The 21,069-nt window shown below is 41.0% G+C and overlaps 1 long non-coding RNA gene across 1 annotated transcript in view; it reads right to left on the bottom strand.

Moving 5' to 3' along the window:
• The window catches only part of LOC104007906 (uncharacterized), a 31,269-nt gene extending 23,377 nt beyond the window's left edge, over positions 1-7,892 (bottom strand). Inside the window, exons 1-2 of the long non-coding RNA XR_682276.4 lie at positions 7,783-7,892; positions 3,891-4,023 (exon numbers count right to left, since the gene is read on the bottom strand). This is a non-coding gene — a long non-coding RNA (uncharacterized LOC104007906). The remainder of the gene's footprint in view (positions 1-3,890; positions 4,024-7,782) is intronic.
• Between the last annotated feature and the right edge of the window lie 13,177 nt (positions 7,893-21,069).

Raw genomic sequence — 21,069 nt, 5'->3', positions numbered from 1 at the left:
AACTGAATAAAATAAAACTACAATATATCAAAAATTATGGAATGAAATTAAAGGAGAGCTTAGAGGGAAATTTAAAGCATTAAATGCTCACATTAAGAAAGAAGGTCTCAAATTAGTTCATTTAAGCTTCTACCTGGAACAAAATAAATCCAATGCAAGCACAAGGAAGAGGATAAAAAACTTAAAAGCAACAATCAATGAAACGGAAAAAAGAAAAACAGTAGAGAATATTAGTGAAACAAAGAGGTAGTTCCCTTTAAGAGATCAATACGATTGATAAGTTTCCATCAAGACTAAAAAAGAAGATCAATAAAACGGATAAACCTGATATGGTCTGGATTTGTGTCCCTGACTAAATCTCACGTAAAATTGTAATCCCCCTGTGTTGGAGGAGGAGCCTGGTGGGAGGTGATTGGATCCAGAGGGTGGATTTCCTCCTTGCTGTTCTCGGGTTAGTGAGTGAGTTCTCAGGAGATCTGGTTGTTCTAAAGTGTGTAGCACCCCCACTCTCGCTCTCTCCTCCTCCTGCTCCAGCCATGTAAGGCATGCCTCCTTCCTCTTCACCTTCCACCATGATTGAAAGTTTCTTGAGGCCTCCTCAGCCATGCGTCGTGTATAGCCTACAAAACTGTGTGAGCCAATTAAACCTTTTTTCTTTATAAATTACCCAGTCTCAGGTAGTTCTTAATAGCAATTAGAGAACAGACTAATACAAACTTCTAGCAACACTGACAAAGGAAAAAACAGAGAAGTCACAAACTACCAACTTCAGGAATAAAAAGGGTGACATACCGTAGAAATTAAAAGAATAATAAGAGGATGTTGCAAACGATTCTACACACATAAATTCAATAACAGATAAAATGGAGCACTTCTGCAAACCACAAACTAACAACTCACTAAAGATGAAATAGAAAACCTGGGGAAAATTGAATTAGGAGTTAAAAATCACCTGAAAAAGAAATCTTCAGGCTCCAGGTACTTAATTGATGAATTCTACCAAAACCATTAAAGACGAAATGGCCAGGCATGGTGTCTCACCTCTGTAATCCTAGCACTTTTGGGAGGCCGAGGCTGGCAGATCACTTGAGGTCAGGAGTTTGAGACCAGCCTGGCCAACATGGTAAAACCCTGTCTCTACTAAAAATACAAAAATTAGCTGGGAGTGGTGGCACGCACCTGTAGTCCTAGCTACTAGGGAGGCTGAGGCAGGAAGATCACTTGTAACCCAGCAGGCAGAGGTTACAGTGAGCCAAGATCGCGCCACTGCACTCCAGCCTGGGAGACAGAGCAAGACTCCATCTCAAAAAAAAAAAAAAAAAAATTAAGAAATAACACAGATTCTTTTCTCTTTTTTTTTTTCTGATGGCATCTCACTCTGTCACCCAGGTTGGAGTGCAGTGGCGCAATCTTGGCTCTCTGCAAGCTCCGCCTCCCGGGTTCACGCCACTCTCCTGCCTCAGCCTCCCAAGTAGCTGGGACTACAGGCACCCGCCACCACACCCGGCTAATTTTTTTGTATTTCTAGTAGAGACGGGGTTTCACCATGTTAGCCAGGATGGTCTGGATCTCCTGACCTTGTGATCCGCCCGCCTCGGCCTCCCAAAGTGCTGGGATTACCGGCATGAGCCACCGCGCCCGGCAAAATAATACAGATTCTAAACAAACTTTCCCAGAAAATAAAAGAGAAGGGAACACTTCCCAACTTATTTTATCAGGCCAGCATTACTCTGATACTAAGTCCAGACAAAGATATTACAAGAAAATAAAATGATATGCCTTATGAATATTTTTGCAAAAACACTCAATAAAATATTAGCAAATTTAATCCAACAAGATATAAAAAAGAATAACATACTGGTTCAATGTGCAAACATCAATCAATGTAACCCATCATTATGACATTCTAAAGAAAACCACATGATCCTATCAATGTGTGCAAAAATATCACTTGGCAAAATTCAATATTCATTCGTGATTTTAAAAACTCTCAGCAAACCGAAATAGGGTGGAACTTCCTTAACCTAATAAAAGGTATTGTCAGTGGGCTAAATTGTGTTACCCAAAAATTTATGTAATGCCCTAATCCCCAGTACCTCAGAATGTGACTGTGTTTGGAGACAGAACCTTTAAAGAGGTAACTAAATCAAAATGAGGCCGTTAGGGTGGACCCTAATCCAATCTGACTGTCGTCTCTATGAGAAGAGGAAATTTGGACAAACAGAGAAGTACCAGGGATAAGCCCGCACAGAGGAAAGACCATATAAGGATATAGCGAGAAGGAGGCCGTCCACAAGCCAGGAAGAGAAGCTCCAAAGAAAATGAACCTGCCTACACCTGGTTCTTGGACTTCTAGGCTCCAGAAATTTGAGAAACAAACTTCTGTTATTTAAGCCACTCAGTTGATGGTACTTTGTTATGGAAACCTTAGCAAACTAATACAAGTACCTACAAAATATCTACAGCTAACATTATATTTAGGGATGAAAGGCTGAATGATTTTTCTCCCAAGATCAGGAATAAAGCAAGAATGACTGCTGTCATTGCTCTAGTGCATACGAAGAGGAGAGTTCAGGTGATTTATCAAGGTAGCCCATTCCAGAGATGTTATCTCCTCAGGTCAATACCCCCCAAGACCAACTACACACACACACACACACACACACACACATACACATACACCTGTTATCTGGATGTCTTAGTTAAAACTAATTTTCACCCACAATATCAAAATAGTTGCCTCAATTCACTTTAAGTGTCCAGAAGCAGCTTGGGCATAATGAGGAAAACGGACAGGGAATCAAATTAGCAGCAGGATTATGAGGTCTGCATAAAAGAAAACTTAAAAAGGAAAGAAGAATTTCAGGGCACTCATATATGAAAATTACAGCCTGCACATCCCTGCAGTGTTATAAAGGGTCAGGGTGCATTTGATGGAGCTTTCTAACCATTATGTTCTCTGGTCATAATATAATATCTGTATTCTAATTAAAAAGGAGAAAAGGATGATTATTTAAAAAGCATAAAGCTTCTTAGAAACCTCAGTTTCTGGCATTTATTTGAAGGTTTCTACTCTCCCCACATATAATGTATCTGAGCAATTTAGAACTATATCTAACAGGCTCCACTTCACATCTACTCTTGCAAGAAAAGGGTTTCATGCAAAATGTGAAAATTGCAGCCGGAGCCATTATGTAAGCTACTTAACCTATAGTAGGGGAGGTCTACATGCTATATGTTGCTCTGGATTGTCATGGAAAAAAAAGGTTCAAAAGAAAATAAGGATTATGTTCTGAGGCTGTTTTTCCCTGAGGCTCTTTAAACAATGCCTCTATCTGTTCCCCATTTTCCAATTGTCTTTTCCAGAGATGTGGCAATAATTTAGTTGTATTATGTGCTGTCACTTCTGCATTAGTAAACACCAGGACCTGCTGAGTAATTACAGAATAACCTCATAATAAAATGCAGTGAAGAGCTCTAATTAAATGTTAATGTTGCTTAAAACTATCCTACTTTAAAATGAAAATTTTCCATCCATGTATCCTAATGAGTTATCAGAATGCATTACTCCCAAATAAAATGTACAAACGAGAAGGTAAACATAAAATATTACCACCAGTAGGCATGTGTGTGGAAACATTTATAATCAAAATTAATATACTACATTAAAATTACTGAAATATAAATGCATACCAAAATGCTGTAACAACAATGGGGGAAGATTTTTATGAAAGCTCATGCTTCACTTTGAAAGGGAAAAATGCCAAATTATTCTTCAGTCACGTAGTAGGCAATAGAGGTTAAAGCTACTTCTGAACATGCGACTAACACAAGTTAAACTAAGAACATCTACAACTTCTACAAAATAATAGAGCTAAAAGAAAACTCACTGTCTAATTGAGGAAACAAGGAATTCCATTTACTTTATTCTTTAAAATCTGCCAAGAAGGGGTTCCCCTCCCACATTATGTTGCTCTGCTTCTTCACCCACACATCATCCTTCTGGGCATTTAGTGTGCTGACCTAGGTAGACATGGTGAAAATCTATTACTCATAGGTATCTATACAAACCCATTACTCTTTTTGTTTTTTGTTTTTTTGAGATGGAGTCTCACTCTGTCACCCAGGCTGGAGTGCAGTGGCACAATCTTGGTTCACTGCAACCTCCACCTCCCATGTTCCAGCGATTCTCCTGCCTCAACCTCCCAAGTAGCTGGGATTACAGACGCCCACCACCACACCCAGCTAATTTTTTATAGTTTTGGTAGAGATGGGGTTTCACCACATTGGCCAGGCTGGTCTCAAACTCCTGACCCCAAGTGATCCACCCACCTCGGCCTCCCAAAGTGCTAGGATTACAGGCGTGAGCCACTGTGCCCCGCCCAACCCATTTCAATTTTCATATCACAGGAAGAAAGTCACAATCATTCCTCCTTCCTTTACATTGCCGGAATAAGCAAGCCAATCCATTTAGTCTTTGGAAAAGACCTATCCCCCAACTCTTCTGCCATTATCTGCTGAAATCTGCTATACATTCATCTCACATTTCTGTCAAACCACTTATACTGCTACTTCTCATAGGCCTAATTAATATTCTTTCATGTAATCAGTCTTAAAATACAATCACAAACCTAGTATAGTATTGCCTAAAGAATTCTGCAATATGTATTCCTGTTTTGTACTTCCTGTTAGCTTACTCTTTTTCTCCAAGATGAAAAACTAAGAAAAGTTTTATCATTGACAAATTTGAAATCTTTGTTTCCATTACCAGGCTCTTGCGTTATTAGGGATATGTGCCCACTTCAGTGACCTGAGTCCTGGATATCTCCCACACTTGACCTTCCAAGCAGTGGAATCCCTCACACCCACTTATAATACAAGCTGTTGATGCTGCTATTGATAAAGATATTTGTTTACTGCTGACTGTGATGAGATATGTTGGGACCTTTTCTTCCCAGTTTACACCAAATACATAGAAGAGGTGACTTTTCCTAGCGTTCCTCAGATTCTCTTTGGCCATGGCTATGTCTCTTTGGAACAAGACTAGATGCTCTAAGAACTTCTGCTGAACAGCTTGTACAGCCCGAGAGGAGAAGGAGGGAAGGCAAGGAGACATCCAGGGCCTGGCTGAGACATCTCATGTTCACTCCCATCACTGGGAACTTCCCATCTGTGTGCAGGGGATTGTCTGTGTCATGAAGAACCAACATGGCACTGACCACCAATCAGTCACCAGACACCACAAAGAGTTGTCGGCAAATGGCGAGACCTCCCCTGCTGCCCGTTGGAGAACAGGAAATAGATTCACTCGGCAGTTTTCAGGAGGATAATACTTCAGGACACAAGCTTTGGAGTCAGACAGACTTGAGTTTGCATCTCAGTTCTGATGCTTGCTAGTTGTGCCCCCTTGAGCAGTTTGCTTAATCTCTCTGAGCCTCCATTTCATCATCTATGCATTGAGAATAATGCTCACCTCACAAGATTATTATGAGACATAGGTGAGCAATATATGACAAGCACTTGGCATGCTGAGTGATTCAAGTATTTAATTAGTGGAAGCTGCTATTATTACTACTACCGCCTCTATTAATGGTGTCTTTCCCCGCAAGTAGCAACACCTCCTGGCTTCTATAGTAACAATGATGGTCTTACCTTGAAAAACTTTCAAGTCATCTTGGCCTCTCCCTCAGTCCCCACATCCAAAGTCACCAGGTCTTATCAATCCATCCTCTCCTTTGCATCTCCATTGCCACTCCTCTAGTTTATAGCTTCACTAACTCTCACCTTGACCTTCACTCAGTAAATGTCTATTAAAGCACCTACTGTGTGCTGGGCATGGTGTAAAATACACACATGTAAAATATCTCAAAATATGTATAATCTGGTGGTATGGCAAGGAAATACAGACATTTAGACAGGTAACCAGAATGCAAGGCCAAATGAAACAGCATGGAATATTTAGAAAGGTTTCACATACATATGATTCAACAACAACAAAAAAGATGTACAGGAAGGTTTCACAGAGGCATTGCCCCTTGAGGGGAAACTTGAACAATGAATAAAAAGAAGAAAAAAAAAGGCATTACAGTCTGAGAAAACAGCATGAGCAAACACAAGACCTCAAGAATTATGTCATGTGGAGAAAATGCTGAGTTATACAGTGGGACCAGAGTGGGTAGGGAGGACAGAGCCACAGCTGAAGTCAGAAGCAGTCCGTCAGGGGAGTGGAGCGCTTCCAATTCCCCTTCAATGTGGATTCCTCCTGCCTCAAGGTGGATTCCCCTTAAAAGTCTGCCTCCACCCCTAAAGGCTGTACAGCTATAGACAAAGTACTTACCTTCCCTGAGACTCATTTGTAAAATGCAGACAACAAAATACCTACTTCATGCTGTTCTTGAGGGGATTAAATGAAATAATGTAGGTAAAGAACTTTACACAATGCCTAGACTATAGTAGGCACTTCACAGATGGTAGTTACTGTTTTCCTAGGAAGCTGTCATGGACTGAATGTTTGTGTTTCACAAAAATGTGTATGTCAAAGCACTAACCCACAGTCTGGCTCTATTTGCAGATGGGGCCTCTATGGAACTAAGGTTAAATGAGGTCATAGGGTGTGACCCTGGAGTCTTGATTCAAAAGGATTAGCCTTTATAGAAAGAAACACCAGAGAGCTTGCTCTCTCCCTCCATGAGCACCACCAAGTAAAGGCCACATAAGCACACAGTAAGAAGGTGGCCATTTGCAAGCCATCTGCCCTCACCAGAAACTGAACTGGCCAGAACCTTGAACTTCTAGCCTCCATAACTGTGAGAAAATAAATTTCTGTTGTTTAAGCCCCAAGTCTATGGTATTTTATTATGGCAGCTCAAGCTGACTAGTACGGAGGCCTTGAATGGCATTTTAAGGGATTTATTCTTTATTTTGTGGACAATGGAGATGCCTTAAACATTTCTGAGAAGGCAAGAATTGACATTTATATCTGACTATCTGAGAGTTGAAGAGTAATGGGGATGTCCTCTTTACTGACCTCCTGCACCCTGCCCCTGCCTCTTCCCATCCATTCATGACAACCAGTCTATGATTAATATCTCCAATATGGCTCAGATGAGCTGCTCAAAATGTTGGCCTATAGAATACAGCCTGGATCCCTTAGTTTGGCATTCAAGCTGGGAAGATCAGACCCTGGCTTTTGCCACATTTGTGTCTTTGCTCAAACTGTTCCTTCCACCAATAATATTCTTTCCTACTGTTTTCAGACAGAATCCAATTTATCCTTTAAGACCAATGCCCATGCCACTTGTCTTATGATGTCTCCTCTCCACTGAACCCCTACCATTTATGCCTCTAGCATGTCATGGTGGTCAACCTCTCTATTCTAAATAATGTTGTTTATAGCTCCTCTAGTAGACTGTAATGACCTGAGGTCAATTTTTGTGGCTTTCACATTACATGGCACAGAAAAGAATTTGAAGGAGGTATGAGGGAAAATCTATAAAGCAGGAGAGAAAAACATTAGGCTTACATAGGAGAGAGACAGTCTGGAAGAGAAGAGGGTTTTTGAGAGCAAAAATTCTTATTGAAAGGAGAATTAGAGTCACTTGATGTGGGTGTGCATTGTGAAACAGATGAATTTCCCCGCACCCCAATTCCCTACAGAGTCTCCATCTCCATTATACTCCCATACATGTGAATTCTCTGAAATTCCCATGAGATACTAGATGGGAAAGATGGTTATTGGGTGACAATAATCATAATCATAGTTAACATCTGTTGAAGATATACCTGGTGCCTGGCGCTGGGCTACAGTACAGGTTTTCAGTATTCCATATGTTATGTTCTTTTTTAGTCCTGAAATGCCTGTCTTTCTGTTGGTATAATGTGGCCATTTAAGTGTTCTTTTCATCTGAAATTTTATTCAGAGATTTATCCAGAGGATTATATGCTGCATTAAAACAATGAGTTCAGTCAGGGAGCATTCATTTAGAAAGTTTCTAACCCTATCCCTCCTCTGTTTAAGACTAATATTAAGACCCTTACTTAAGACTCAGGCACTTACATCACTGTAGTTTTAATTCCAACTTTCTGGCTTACTAATGAGGAAAAACAACTTTTATTTTGATTTTGAAAACATCTATTAAATCCCTATAAAATATCTTGGTTTTTTAAAAAATACATCTGAGATAATCTTTCCCTACACATATTTTAAAAACCTTAAAACCTTTTCCTTTTTTTTAAATGTTTTATTTCCATAGGTTTTGGGGGGAATGGGTGATGTTTGGATACATAAGTTCTTTGCTGGTGATTTGTGAGATTCTGGTGCACTTATCTCCAGAGCAGTATACACTGAACCCACTTTGTAGTCTTTTATCCCTCACTCCCTTTCCACCCTTTCCCCTGAGTCACCAAAGTCCATTGTATCATTCTTATGCCTTTGCATCCTCATAGCTTAGCTCCCACTTATGAGTGAGAACATACGATGGACAAACAACTTTTTTACGTCATTAGTCATTTCTATTTGCACCCCAGTCTATCAGAGTCACTGGTGAAAACTGGCAAAGGGTGAAGGAGAACTCAGAGAGGAAGAGGCTAGGTGCCCAGGATTAACCCCAGCCCTTGGCATGGAGCCTGCCTGCCTCCCTTTTCCCAGGACCCAGTTCTGTCTCCTTCCCTCCCCTCTATTCCTCCAAGGCCAGCCCCAACCTTTCCTAAGATTTTTATTTTATCTAAAAACTTCCCAGTAATTCTACTTGGAGATACTTAAGCCAGGAGGACAAAGGATCCACAGTCACAAGCCCGGCGTACTCGCAAGTGAAACAACACCCAGAGACAAAATTTATTTTTAAATAAAATATGGAGATTTCTGGTTACATGAAATAAATATACAAATTACCAGTATTCTCAATGGGCTTCGATGTGTGCAGTTAGTAGCCATGCCCTTTGCTGAGAACTCTACTTGCATTATCTATGTCAGTCCTCATGGAGCGGGGTGCTGAATAATTACTATCTATCTCATTTAGCAATGGGAAGGGTAGGAAGTTACCCTGGGTAGATGGCACAGGACACTGAGAGTCCTGTTTTAATTTTGACACAAGGAAAAGAGATTTTGCTATATGCCCTCAGCTAGCTTAGGTAGGAAAGGGAGAATCTCCCTTCTTATTTTAATCAATATGTGACTGATTTAAAGGAGCCTCAGAGGCCTTTAGCACTAACAAGGCCCAATCTCTAGGAATTTAAGAATGACAGTGAGTCTGGCACTGTGAGGAGCCTGATGCATGATACCACTGGGGCGCTGAAAGAACACGGCTTATATCACATCTCACACCCTGCCTAGAGAAAGCCACTTTTATTCTAGGCCAAATTCCAAAGTGAACCTGGCAATGGATTTGTTATAATGTTAAAGTTAAATAAAATTGTTCCCAGTAATACAATCACTTTCCTGCTTTTGAAATCTTTATTGTTTGTTATTACAAAAGCAAATAAAACACACAGAGACTGTTGCTGTGCACACCTGCAGTTCTTATTGCAAGCTCCCCCAACCCTCCCTGAGGGCTTTCTCTAGCAGCAGAAATTAGCTCACTACTGTGCAGGGCAGGCAGGTGCTGCCAGGCTGTAAGCCAATCCCTGTTCCCCCCATAACGAATGGGAGATGGAGGGTAAATTGCCCCTCGGGTGGGACAACCTGAGGTGTGTTCTACACAGTTTTCAGAGGCCCCCAGTGGGATGCAGATCCAGTTGCCCCCAGCAGTGACCTGCTCTGAAGTAGTTTCCTTCCTTTCCCTCTCCCTTCACCTCTGTCATCAGGGCTTCCTGGGATCACCTCCCAAATAAACTACTTCTGCATAAATCACTATATACATCTGAGAAAGCCCAACTCAAGACAATTGCTGTAGTTTGAATATATATATATACATATATATGTGTGTGTATATATATATATAGTTTGTTTGTTTGTTTGTTTGTTTGTTTTGGAGATGAAGTCTCACTCTGTCACCCAGGCTGGAGTGCAGTGGTGCGATCTCGGCTCACTGCAACCTCCACCTCCTGGGTTCAAGCTATTCTCCTCCCTCAGCCTCCCGAGTAGCTGGGACTACAGGCATGTGCCACCCCACCAGGCTAGTTTTTTTTTATTTTTAGCAGAGAAGGGGTTTCACCCTATTGGCCAGGCTGGTCTCAAACTCCTGACCTTGTGATCCGCCCAACTCGGCCTCCCAAAGTGCTGGGATTACAGGCATGAGCCACTGCGCCTGGCCCAGTAGTTTGAATATTTATCCCCTCCAAAAGTCATGTTGAAACTTAATCCCCAATGTGGCAGTATTGAGATAGGGCCTTTAAGAGGTGATTGGATCATAAGGGCTCTGCCCTCATAAGTGGATTAATCCATTCATGGATGAATGGGTTAAAGGGTCAATGAATATATGGGTTACCATGGGAGTGGAATGGGTTGCTTTATAAGAAGAGGAAGAGGGACCTGAGCTCACACATTCACACGCTCATCCCTCTTGCTGTGTGATACCCTGCCCTGCCTCAGTTCAGAGTCCCCATCAGCAAGAAGTTTCTTACCAGATGTGGCCCCTCGCCCTGGGACTTCATAGCCTCCGTAACTGGAAGAAATAAATTTCTTTTCTTTATAAATTACCCAGTCCGTTTTCCATTGTTATAAGCAACATAACAATGCCCATATATGAGTTTGCTGAGGCTGCAATACCAGAGTACCACAGACTGGGTGGCTTAAACAACAGAAATTTATTTTCTCACAATTCCAGAGGCTGGAAGTCCAAGATCAAAGTGGCAGCAGGGTTATTTCTTCTGAGGCCTCACTCCTTGGCTTATAGATGGCCATCTTCTCCCCTTGTGTTTACACAGCCTTTCCTCTATTGTGTCTTTGTCCTCATCTACTCCTCTTATAAGGACACCAGTCATATTGCATTAGGGTCCACCTATATGACCTTATTTTACCTTAATTATGTGTAAAGACTCTTTCTCCAAATACAATCACATTCTGAGGTACTGGGATTAGAACTTCAGCATAGGAATTTGGGTGGGAACACAGTGCTGCCCCTAAGAGCCCAGTATAATCAAAACAAAGTTATATCAAATATTTATTGAAAACACATGCTTGTGTTGACTTCACCCAGCCAGTGAATGAGTCAAGCCTGGTAGGCTGTGGTGGGATGTTTGCTCTGAATCTGCATAGGCTTGTCTTCCAGAGACACATTTATATTCTGGTACTATAAAGCAACCATCAGCATTAAGGGAATTGCCCAGTTAGGAATTTAGCATAGATTAATCCAGGCTCCTTCATTCTAACTATTTCTACTGCCCTCTAGGGTGACCAACTCATCTTGGTTTGTCTGGGACTGTCCTGATTTTAGCAATGAAAGTCCTGCATTTCAGTACTTTTTCCGGGGCACACCAGGATGGTTGATTATCCTTAGTCTCTCATATTTGAGAAATGTGGGGATTTGGGGGAATCAGGAGTAGATAGAAAGAGAGAGAACAGATGACCATTTTGTTTGTCAGGCTGGGTTGGATTGGATGACTTCTGAAATTGTTTCCCGTTTCATTAGTATGAAGAAACAAAGATGTTATCAACTCCTTGGATATTTACCTCTGAAATTCAGTAGTTGGTGAGAAGGTGAGACCAAACATGATAAAAATAATAACTCTAGCAATATTCCAAGAGAAGCTGAAAGGAAGGTGAGAGAGCAGATAACTCCTTGGGAAAAGGTGTCCTCACACTTCCAGACAGAAGAGATCCTCTCTTCTTCTCCTGCCTCACTCACACACTCATGCTCCTCTCTGATTTCAGGTTATACTGGAAATCATCTGTTAGACTTGTCTACATGCTTCTTTTTCCTACTAGATACCAAGTTCCTTGAGAGACTGGGTCTTATTCATCATTGAAGACCCTGGCACCAAACAGGTATAAATAATTACCTTTTTTCTTCATATATTTTATTCACAATACATTGTGCTCCCAAAACCAGCATTACCTCCAGTGGGTATCAGGAGTGCCTGGAAAAGAACATTATTGAATGGGTGATCTCTTCCATAATAATCAAACTAATCCTATTACTGATAGAATTACTGATTAACAGTGCCCTTTCACCCCTTGAAGCTTAGTATTTGTGATAGATCTACACTGTGTCTTTCCATTTGATTCATGCAAGATCTACATTATTAGATTGTAGCCATTTCTCAGCCAAGAGTAATTCTGTTGCTTCAAGCTATACATCTATTCTAATAGATAGAGGTGTTTTTTGTTTTTGTTTTTTACCCAATCTTGTCTGAGGTTTTCCATTGTTTTTGCTAGATAAGTCCAACATTTATTAAGTACCCACTGAATATTTTGCATGAATACCATTGATTTATTCAAAAAAATTGTGTTGGATATTTTAGGACTAATTACAGTGGCAGTGTGGTATTATACAGAATCTCTGCCTTCAAGCAATGTCTGATCTATTGAAGGAAATGAGACATATATACATGAAAAAATAACTGATTGTGGATCTTATGTAAAGCAGTATATTTAATGTGCCAAATGAGTAACATAGAAAATAAATTCCCTGAATTATAATTATTTTGTTTGTGTTGCCAATTATACTGTGAGTATATTGAGAATATATTATTTTATAACCTCAATACCTGCTTTTAAGAAGACATCTGATTTTTAACAAGCTTCCAAGGTGATTCTTCTTTTTGTTTTTAGACAGAGTCTCCCTTTGTCACCCAGCCTGGAGTGCAGCAGTTTGATCTTGGCTCACTGCAACCTCCGCCTCCCAGTCTCAAGCAATCCACCCCCTCAGCAGCCTCCTGAGTAGCTAGGACTACAGGTGCATGCCACCATGCCCGGCTAATTTTTGTATTTTTTGTAGAGACAGGGTTCACCATGTTGCCCAAGCTGGTCTCAAAGCCCTGAGCTAAAACAATCCACCCACCTTGGCCTTCCAAAGTGTTGGGATTACAGGCGTGAACCACCACACCCAGCCTTCCCATGTGATTCTAATTATGCTGAAGTTTAAGAATCACTACTGTGGACAATAGGAAGAGATTAAAGAATTTGGGCAATAACATGGCATGATAGAGATATTTGATGAAGATTCATCTGGTGGAGTGCAAGATAGAGCAGGGTATGGAGAAACTGAAGATAGAAGAGACAGAAAGAAAGCTGACTGCATTTTTCCATGCATGAGATAATAACACCGGAACATTAGGAATAGTATGAAGGAAAGATCGGGTAGGCATGGAAAACATTGAGAAGGAGGAATCACTGAACTTGGTGACTGAGTGTTAAAGAAGAAGAGGGGGAATGAAAAATAATTTCAACATCTTTAACTTTAAAAACTGGAATAATAATAACAGTAACAGCTAACATATATTAATCACTGTGGCAGTCACTGTGGCCTGGCTGCCTCTACAACCATGCCCAACTCTCTTCTCTTATTACAGAAGCTGGAAAACTAGATCGTCACTTTCTTAGCCTCCTTCAAAGTCACGGGAGGACATGTGACTTAGTCCTGGCAATAAGATGTAGGGAGAAATCTTTTGGAAGGCTCCTGGGAACTGGGAAAGCTTTTGCTTTCCTGATGCAAGAGACAGTCGATGCCACCCCTGCCTTTCCCTCTTCTTTTTGCCTTGATCCCTGGAGCTGCAGCAGCCTGGTGACCTGTGATAGCCATGAAGATGAAAAGCTGACATGGGAAAGATGGCAGAAGGGAAACAGAAAAAGACATGCAGTCTTTGGTGGCACCACTGAACTGCTGCAGCAAGGCTGGAACTTCCCACCTCCAGAATTCTACTTATATAAGATAATTATGAGCCAGATGTGGTGGCTCATGCCTGTAATCCCAGCACTTTGGGAGGCCAAGGCAGGTGGATCACCTAAGGTCAGGAGTTTGAGACGAGCCTGACCAATATGGTGAAACCCCATCTCTACTATGTTGTGGCATGAGCCTGTAGTCCCAGCTACTCGGGAAGGCTGAGACAGAAGAATTGCTTGAACTAGGGAGACGGAGGTTGCAGTGAGCCAAGATCGCACCACTGCACTCCAGCCTGGGCGACACAGGGAGATTCCGTCTCAAAAAAAAAAAAAAAAAAAAAAAGATAATTAAATGTATTTATTGCCTAAGCTATTATTAATTGGTGTTCTGTTACTTGCAGCCTAATACAACCAAACTGATACAAGCACTGACTACATTCCAGGCATTGGCCTAAACATTTAATTCAATGCTTACAACAACTTGATGAGGGATGTGTTATTATTACAAAGAGGAGGTAAGGAGGCACCAAGAAGTCAAATAACTTATCCAAGTCCACACACCTAGTAAATAGCACAGCAGGGATTTAAAACCCAGCAGTCAGCCTCCAAAGCCCTCAATTGTAATCACTATATATACAGTTTCTCAATAATCGTGATAGCACAGATAGAAAATAAGGAAGTTGGGAACAGGTGTTAATGGCTGGAAATCCGAGTAGAAATATTCATCAAGGAGTTAGAAATGCCAAGTCTGAGGCAAAAGAATATAAAGGATATTATTTAGAATAAGGAGCCATCTGCATTAAAATAAGAGTTTATTTAGAGCCTACAGCGGTTCCAAATCCTCCTTATCTACAAGGTGAGATGAATAGAACCATAAATATATAGCATGGCCTGAATACTCTTTTGTTGACAAAATGCCTTTGACTATCCAAAAACTGGCTCCCTTGTTACTGCAAACGTTTAAATTCTGGCCTGTGAATACAGTAACATCATTTAAAGGAATGCTGTGAAGTGGGGTCCAAGGCTGCTCTCCACTCCTGGCTGCCAGGGAAGATTTTTGGCTACGCATAGCAATTCTCCATTGTAAGCCAATGCCAAACATAGCATCAATCTTCCAGCCAGCTGCCAGTTTGCAAGGCCGTGGTGACCCAACAAAGCTACCCAGAATCTGAAGTGGGCTTCCAGGGCTGTTGACCATTCTATCACCTTCAACATCAGGGCAGCCTGTCCTCAGAAATGAGAACGGATGCTGTTTACCTTTATTCCACTACTATTCCGAGTAAAAAGTGAGGCCCAAAAAGGGAGAGGGAGGGGGAAACAGATAACATTAATTCCAAATAATAAAAATAATGGTAATAAGAGCTTGCCGTTTTTGAGCACTGACCCTGTGCCAGGCTCTGTGTGGAGTGAATGCCTTTCACGGATTATCTCACTTGAAGCAAATTAATCTTGTGTCTGCTTCTATTTTAACAGACTCACAAGGTCTGTCGCCCAGGCTGGAGTACAGTGGCGCGATCTGGGCTCACTGCAAGCTCCGCCTCCCGGGTTCACGCCATTCTCCTGCCTCAGCCTCCAGAGTAGCTGGGACTACAGGCGCCCGCCACCACGCCTGGCTAATTTTTTTGTATTTTTTTAGTAGAGATGGGTTTTCACCATATTAGCCAGGATGGTCTCGATCTCCTGACCTCGTGATCCGCCCGCCTCAGCCTCCCAAAGTGCTGGGATTACAGGCGTGAGCCACCACGCCCGGCCCAGACTCACAAGGTTTCTAAAGAAAATCGTTGTTAATCACTGAAGATACTTTGGCATTTGCCAATTATTTTTGTCGTTGTTGGCTTGCTTGGGGTTTTGTTTGTTTTGCCTTCTTTATTCAAAGGCCTAACAAAGGTCAGCTGGAATATTCCACTGATGCCCATGGACACTGCAATAATTTTCAAACAAGGCTGACAACCAGAGCAATAGATCAGTCCTGTGGAAAACAGATTGGCCTACCTGGCAGAACTGAGAGGGCGATATATGAAAAAGAAACATCTATGAACTTCCTATCACCAACTTTGTCAGGTTGGTATTTACATAGTTCTAGAAATGGGGCCAGTGTAATCCTTATTAATCCAATACAAGGATATAAATGCTCAGTGGCATTGGAAAAGAACTTAAAAAGGGAAAGATGTCTACACTACAGTCTTGGTATTGGTTAGAATGTTTTGTACTTTCCTTGGTGATGAGCTGCAATTAACCCAGTTCTGATCTGGACGTGCTGATCTTCATCACAAATCACTGATGACACTGGAACAATTTCACTGTCATTAAATGCTTAAATGATGTTACAATCACCTAAACAACTAAAGTACACAAATTAAAGCTTTAATTTATAATCCTTTTGCAAAAGCACTCCTGTTAGAATTTAATTTAAGATTTCTGTAGACTCACACTCTAAGTCCAATCATTACAATTAATCCAATCTCTCTAATCAAGGATGCATGTCTTTACTTACTCTCCCTAAAAGTAATGGAGATTATAAATGAATGAATTTCATTACTGTTCATGATTTTGGTCAATTGTTCTCAGTTTCTCAGTCTGAGGTCATTTCTCTCTGGGAGGCTATTTGAAAGATAAACAACTCTATATTTAGATACTACCAACAACAATAACAACAACAACAAAAGACAAAAAATACACATCAAGCTTATTGTAGAGATAAGAATGAGACAAGCTGAGTCATCATTGAAGTGGTCAGCAGTCCAAGGCCACACATCTTTCATAATCAGCAGCTGTGAAGGGCTTTGCCAAGCCCACTGGCCAAAGGGCAAGGGGTAAGAATCGCTCACGGCCTCAGAGAAGTGGTTCCCTTGCATTAGTGGCTAAATCCAGACAGACCAGAATAAAACCTGCCAGTGAATCTGATCCAGTATTTAAAAGTGCACAAGCAGGAAAGTAGTTAGCAAGTCCCTTCATAATTCTGCAAAAGTTTATTCTTTGTCCCAAAAGAAAATGAGGAAGTGTATTCCCCCCTCCTAGACTTTAAACTCAGGATAAAGAGATACTCCTAGTGGAGTATCTGGCTCATGATGGGAGATTAGTAAATGTTTGTTGAAACTAAAATTAACTAGCATGTCCTATCATTGAATCTGCATAACAGCTTGACAGAGTAGGTATTGTTGTCCTATTCTGTAATAAAATTGAGGAATTAAGAAAGATCAGTTTGGTAACTTGTTAACAAGGAATGAAGCCAGGACTCAAACTCAGGTCTTTCTGGCTCCAAAGTTAGTGTTCTTTTCATTATGTCATGCTGCTGCAAAACACCTGCTTTGCTAACTTAAGACCCTTTCTGTTTCTTTTCTAATTATACAATGCACAACACTCTTCTATAAATGTAAAGCCCCCTTCTATTCCAATTTCCTTATTCTCTGCAGATGATCTCACTGTTCCTTTATTGAAAATGTGGTGGTGCTTCTTCTACATTAACATCACTTCCTGTCTCTTCCCTATCTTTGCTTCCTTCACTGCTGTCCCAGATTAAAAAGTGACCTTCCTCTATTTCAAGGTGAAAGCCCCTCTTTATGGCTCTTAATCTCCCCAGTCTGACCACATTTTAATACTTCTTCATTCTTTCTTCTGTGACTTCTTCCTGCCAGTGTATAAATGGTTTGATGTGCTTCCCATCTTAAAATACACACACACACACACACACACACACACACACCCCCCACCTCCACTCACCAGGCTATCCCTTGAACTACATTCCTGTCCTTCCCTCCTTCCCTTCACTACCAAGTTTCTTTTTCACAGCCTTCATCTTCTAACCATCTCATCATGTACAGAAAATACTCTCTTGATAACAATTGAAAAATCAGATCTACAGATTTTCTTAGTTTTCATTCTCCTCAGATTCTCTGCAGCAAGCCGCTACCACCAATTCTCATTTCTTCACGTGATCTTCTCCCATGATTTGTATAAAGCTGTTCACTCTCAGATCTGCCTCTCATTCTCTGACTCCTCTTTCCTCTTCTGACCCCAGAGGTAATTGATGCCTTTGGTTATGCCCAGAGCCCATTTCTCCTCTCCACATTCTCTCCTTTGGGTATTTTACTCAGTCTTTTATAACAATCTTCAGTTTTGACTAGCGCTCCAGTCCACATTTCCAACTCCTGTTAGATATTTCCATCTGCCTGTTTCCTACTGACACCCCAAACTCACTATGCTCAAAATATAGTCATAATCTTTTTTCATACATATTTATTACATTGTAAATACTATTATCTCAGTCATTATGGACAAAAATTACCATGTTAAGGTTGCAGTGTTCAATGCTACAAAGGCCAAATATTAATCATAGGAGGTCTAATAGTCAAATAGAACTCATTTTTTCTTTTGTTTAAAGATTATTTTCCAAAATTAATGCATTTTTCCAAAAGTAATGCATATGCTAAAAAGAATAATTCAAAAAATACAAAATAGTATATTACATACGTAAAAAGTAGGTTGTCTTCATCCCTGAACACCTTAAATCGAATTCTCTTCCTCAGAAGCAGTATTATTGGTTTTATCAGTGTTATCAGTTTGCTATAGAAAATGTGCCAGAAATATTCCGTGTATTTTCAAGTATATATGTATAGATGCCTGTCTTAGTTCATTTTCTGTTGCTTATAACAGAATACCTAAACCTCGGTAATTTAAAAAGAAAAGAAATATATTCCTGGCCAGGCACAGTGGCTCATGCCTGTAATCCCAACACTTTGGGAGGCCCAGGTGGGCGGATCACCTGAGGTCAGGAGTTCGAGACCAGTCTAGCCAACACGGTGAAACCCCATGTCTACTAAAAATACAAAAATTAGCCAGACATGGTGGCGGGCGCCTGTAATCCCAGCTACTTGGGAGGATGAGGCAAGAGAATCACTTGAACCTGGGAGGCAGAGGTTGCAGTGAGCCGAGATCATGCCACTGCACTCCAGCCTGGGTGACAGAGCAAGATTCTGTCAAAAGAAAGAAAGAGAGAGAGAAAGAGAGAAAGATAAAGGATTGGATTCCTTCCAGTTATGGAGGATGAGAAGTCCAAGGTAGTGTGGCTGCATCTGATGAGGGACTTCTTGCTGGTAAGGACTCTCTGTAGAGTTCCAAGGTGGTACAGGGCATCCCATGGCAAGGGGACCAAACATGCTAGCTCAGGTCTCTCTTCCTCTTATAAAGCCACCAGTCCTACTCTCATGATAACCCATAAATCCATTAATTATTTGACTTTCTCATTAGGGGGATAAGGGAGTCAGGGGAAATGTAGTGGGAGGACAAGCAGGAGTGGAACAGTCTTGGATTTTGCTAATGAGGGCTACCTGGAATAGTGTGAAGACCTCTGCAGAAAGATGCTAAAGATGTACGAACATATGTCCAAGGGATACTGAGATACTGAGGTCATCATAAGTGACCAGCCAAAGGAAGTCATTCAACCCTGTCAAGGCACCTGCAGGTGGAGATCCCCAGCAATGGATCTCTGAAGAAACCACTAAGGTGCCCCAAGGAAGTCTGATCACTACTAAATTCAGACAGACTCAGCCTAATACCTTCAAAGTCCAGGGAATAACAGTTGAGACCTTTCCTATTCCTTGCCTCTTTAACCTTGAATGTGTCAGATATCATAACTACTGGGAGCAGGGAGTAAGAGGAGGTACAGCCCAAACTAAACTAATCTTACCTGATGCATAAGCATAAACCCTCAACAAATTATTGCACGTGTGCCCCAAGACTTGTACAAGGAGGTCCATAGCAACAACATTTGTAAAAGCAAAATATGGAAACAATCTATCTGCATGTCCACGGATACATGGATCCAGAAGATATGATCTTTTCCTATAATGAAATATTATGCAGCAAAACAAATCAAGTATAGCTACATACATCAACATGGATGAATCTCAAGAATATAATGTTTAGGAGGAAGGAAAGAAGGAAACAGACGCAAACTGTACAATTCCATTTATATAAAGTTCAAAAACATGCAGCACTGAACAACATATTCTTTAAGAACATATACAGACTGGGCCGGGCGCATTGGCTCACGCCTGTAATCCCAGCACTTTGGGAGGCCGAGACAAGTGGATCACTTGAGGTCAGGAGTTTGAAACCAGCCTGGCCAACATGGCGAAACCCCATCTCTACTAAAAATACAAAAATTAGCCAGGCACGATGGTGGGCGCCTATAATCCCAGGTACTCAGGAGGCTGAAGCAGGAGAATCGCTTGAACCCGGGAGGCGGAGGCTGCAGTGGGGTGAGATCACACCATTGCTCTCCAGCCTGGGTGACAGGGCGAGACTCCATCTCAAAAAAAAAATAAATAAAAATAAAACATATACAGACTGCTACAATTAATTAAACAAGAAAGCAAGAAAATATTAAACATAAAATTCAGGGGGCTCCTTCTGAAAGAGGGAAGTGGGGTGAGGAAGGACAATGGGAATTCTAAAATGCAGGGAATGATTCTAACTCTCAAACTGTGGGGTGGGTGGAGATGCTTGTTTTTGTTTTACCATCATTCTTTAAACCTTAATAATTTTCCTCATTTGCATATAAGATGTTACCATTCACTAAAGACCTTTAATAAAAAAATCAATTTTCTACAAGATCCTGGTTTTTTCCTTTACAAATGTTTTTAACCTGTTCATTATTTAAACAAATTTTAGAAAAATATAACTATATATTTTAATTAATCTGAACATATCTTAGTTTTCTTTCATTTTCATAATCATGTGGAATATCCATAAAGTACCTAGCACAATGCCCAGCAAATGGGATCTATTTTTATTTGCCTTCAACTCACCACTTACTTGTCTTTGGGGGATTTAAAATATCCAATCCAAGAGTAGCGAGGGAATTTATTTGCTAAGTATAAGTGATTCTAGTAATACTGAGCAGCCGCAAGCCGTCTTAGGCCGTGTCAGCACAACACCCAACTGAAGCAGGAAGGCCAGAATTATCACACTACCCTTACAATGCCAGAAGTCCAGTGGGAATTATCTTCTCATCAAAGTGAGTAAGTCTGTCCTTCCTGCTTGCAGCATTTGTGTTCACCTTGACAACCTATCACTGCCTGCCTGCAACCTCCCCACTCCAGAACCCTCAGTCATTACCTTCAGCGTACTGGGTCAATGGCCATAGGTCCATTAACTGAGCACTACTCTGTGCCAGGCACTGCTGTCTCTTTTACTCACCAACATCCCACAGGGATAGTGTGTGTTAATTCTATTTTACAGAAGAAAACAGGCTCAGAAGAGATAATCTGTCCAAAACCACTGTCCGCAGCAAGTACTAGAGGCAGAAT

This window comes from Pan troglodytes, chromosome 11 (assembly GCF_028858775.2).
Source record: "Pan troglodytes isolate AG18354 chromosome 11, NHGRI_mPanTro3-v2.0_pri, whole genome shotgun sequence".
Taxonomy (NCBI): Eukaryota; Metazoa; Chordata; class Mammalia; order Primates; family Hominidae; genus Pan; species Pan troglodytes.
The sequence above is the reverse complement of the archived record's forward strand: the minus strand, read 5'-3'. Positions and strand labels throughout refer to the sequence as shown.